Here is a 3,672-nt window from a genome sequence, read left to right as displayed (position 1 = left end):
TTATTTATTTATTTATTTATGTATACAGAGAGATGCAAATATCAAAAGTCTATAGCTTGATGAACTTTCCCAAACTGAACACACCCAGTTACTTGTATTCAGATCAAGAAACAACATTTCCTTCACCCCAGAAGCCCCCCTGTATAGAGCTTCTTATTGTTGTTTTCTTCCCTCTTTTCATAAATTTGCCTGACATGAAAATGGATTTTTATCTGATTTAAAGATGGCACATTCCCCAGCTTCCTCGCATGCAGCATGTGTACAACAGGAGAACTACTACTTTCCTTCCTAGTCTTGAGGCCAAGTTAAAATCAAGTTCGTTAAAAACTTTGGCTTCTCGGGAGAAAGCCTGAGGGTAGGTTCATAGATTCATACATACTTAAATCTGGAAAGGACTTTGGAAAGAGGAGGTTATGGTCAAGGTGTTGGACCTCTCAAGTGGCAGATCTAGAACTGGAGCCCAGGACTCCCCACAAACCACCATCATTCCTTGCATTGTTAATGTCATGTAAATAGCCACAAGGCAGAGTGGAGAGGCAGCAGGAAGGGTAACTTCTGGAAAATTCCCTGTGGATAGCTGAGTAATAACACCGTGGCAAAACTTGAACAAGGGTATAAGTGAGTCCCCCTCCCCCATTCTCTGGGAGAGAACTCTGCTGCCCTCTGGCTGCTTCCTTAAATAGTCTCTAACACAGTCCTCAGTCCCAGGTTCCCAAACTGTGTGCCATCTCACCCCAGGGTGCTGCAGAAAATTCACAGGGGCACCTTGGGATATTTTACGTCGTTGAGGGAAACACACCGATGGGTAACACCGGTTCCACACCGTATGCATTACTAGTTAAAGGAAATCCACAATTTCAACATAAGGTTGCATGACATTTGTTTCGATGACGTCCTGTGTTTATGGAGTTGGTTTTTTTGCGGCTGCTGTGTTAAAAAGAAAATTGATGGGGAAAAGGAAAAGAGGGTGGTTGTGCACATTCTGATTCCAAGGTTTGAGAAGTTTGCAGAGCTCCACAGGTGCACAAATTTCATGAGTACGTGATTGTAGTGGGGGAACTAACATCCTGCATGCTGAACGGTGTGGCCTGAAAAAAATGAAATAAAATAGCTAGGCCAGAGTCTAGGATGATTTTTATATAGACAAGGAAATTAAGTCTCAGAAAGTAACTTGATGGAGGTCATCCAGATGAGGCAGATCCAGGTTTCACAGGACCTGACGCTTATACAATTGTTGAAGCTCTCTGTACAGACAATAATGCACGATTAGGGGTTTAGAATTGGGTAGAGGGCTTGCCAGGGGCCTATGCAAGGAGGGGTCCTGATGCTTAAGATAAGAATAAGACTAGAAACGATAAGAATAGGAAGATAAGAATGGAAAGATAAAAATAGAAAACCAGGGATGTGAAAGCACTCCTAGAAATGTGAGCCTAGCTGGGTCATCTCCACACTTGACCTTCTGTAAGAAGGAACCGGAGAGTGGGAACACAATTTCTGTATCCTCTCACTGGAAAGTTGTGACAGGGGACTGGAAAGGGCTTTGGCATCAAAGCTGCGTTTGAATTCCGGCTCCACCACTTCCAACTCTGTGATCTGCGCAAGTCACTTACCGTCTCTGGTGTTACTGGAGCAGTAAGGCCCACATCCCACAAGATTGTGGGGGTTCCATGAGATATCGCAGATGGAAGTCCCTGGGCTGCGGCAGGCACACAGACTCAATCTCCCTCTCTTTTCTCTGCTCCCACACAGATATCATGTATATTTGGAGACAAAACAAATATAGACAAGCTGGTTGGTGGCGTTTCCCTTCTTGTGTGGGTAAATTAAGTAAATGCACATATATGGCAAGCAACTGTCTACGAAAGATGCAAATCAGACCAAGTTGGCAGATATTTGTCTGGTGTCTTGCCTTGGTGCAGCGCCTAGCTCAGTGTCTATTTTCAGGGGTTCCCAATCATCCACAGAGCAAGGCTGAAACTCCCTATCCTGGTATTTGAAATTTCCCCACATCTCAAGTTAACCTTCTGGGAATTCCCTGGCGGTCCAGTGGTCAGGACTCCGCCCTTTGGCTGCTGAGGGCCCAGGTTCAATCCCTGCAGGGGGCTGGGGGCGGGGACAAAGATCCCGCAAGCAGTGCGGCCCAAAAAAAGGATTCAACTTAACTTTCTAGCATCCACCCCCTCCCCCTCCACCGCTCTAACCCAACCCAAACCTGTCTTCTAACCAGACTGGTTTCTTCACTGACCTCTAAATATCCACCACGGCCTCAGGGAAAGCCAGGAATTGTCTCTCCCCTCCACAGTCCTGAATCCTACCCATTCTTTAGGACTGGTCCCCTCTCTTGGAGTGAGCATTTTCTGACTGATCCCAGGCCCTGGGGATTGCAGTTCTCCCAACCCCTACCACTCCTCCCATTTGAACCCTGCATTCAGGAATTAACCACACACTGCTTTATTTTGTTTTATAGCTTTTAGGGAGTTTGTTTTTCCTTCCAATTGCTTTGTAAGTCCAGTGTAATGTCATGGAAATAACATCAGACGGAAAGCAGAGACTTGGCTCCTGTTTCTAACTTTCTGTATAACCCCTGGGCAAATTAACTCAGAAGTGAGGGGGTTGGATAGGGAAACTCTAAGATTCCTTTTCTTAAAATTAGGACCCTGCAGCCGAGGCCCAACTCAGTGATAGGCATGTTATACTTTCATTTAAAAAACATTCAAACATTTGTTGATCACTTATTTCCAAAGCACTGAGCTAGGTGCTAAAGGATGAAAAAAGGAGACCAAAACACAGAGCTTGCCCTCAAGAAATTTACAAGGGAGGATTAGATGCACGTATTCACTTGCGGAATTTATTGAATGAGGGGTCAGGAGCTAAAAGGTCAGCAACTGGTGGAGTACCTATCTGACATTCTCTCTGGGAGTGGCCTTCCTCTCCCCACTGCACTGTTAGAATCCCCCCTCTGAATCCCAGCTTTCCCCCTATTCCAGCACCCCACCACGTACACCCTACAAGGGCAGAGCTCAGAAGCTCCCTGACTCTGTCCTCACTCTGTCACACATCCTGTTCCCCTCCTCAGAAGTCAGCTGTGCTGCTCTCAAGCTGGGGAGGCCCCAGCCAACATGGCTCCCCTGCCTCTGCCCTTCCAGTCACTATCTGCTGGAGCCTGAAGTCACTCCTCTAAAGCTGAGCCTGGCCTGATAGATTAATCTGCCTGCAATACACAGAGGGAGGCATCAGGAAAGAGAGCTAGGACGTGAAGAAACCCAGCACAGTGGCTAGCCCATAGTGATTTCTTTGATGGCTTTATTATATGACAGGTGCTGTCCTAACTCTACTTATATTAACTCATTTAATCCTCACAACATCTCTATGAGGTAGGTAGTGTCATTATCCTCGATTTACAAGTGAGGAACTAGAGGCAGAGAGAAGTTACACGGCTTGCCCAAGATACCCCCTACAAGATAGTAGGGGGAAGAGCTAAGACTGGAATTCAGGCCGACTGGTTCCAAGTCCACGCTCCCAACCTCGAGATGAAACTGCCTCTCGGTAAAGGTTTTCTTTTCTGCCAGCTCTGATCTATTTCCTGAGCTACCCTGAGACGGACAGAAGGTAGAGGGCGGATACATTTTCCCTGGGGTGTGTGTGTGTGGGGGGGGGGAGACCTAGAGGGTA

Source organism: Physeter macrocephalus, unplaced genomic scaffold (assembly GCF_002837175.3).
Source record: "Physeter macrocephalus isolate SW-GA unplaced genomic scaffold, ASM283717v5 random_280, whole genome shotgun sequence".
Classification (NCBI taxonomy): domain Eukaryota; kingdom Metazoa; phylum Chordata; class Mammalia; order Artiodactyla; family Physeteridae; genus Physeter; species Physeter macrocephalus.
This window is presented reverse-complemented; position numbering follows the sequence as displayed.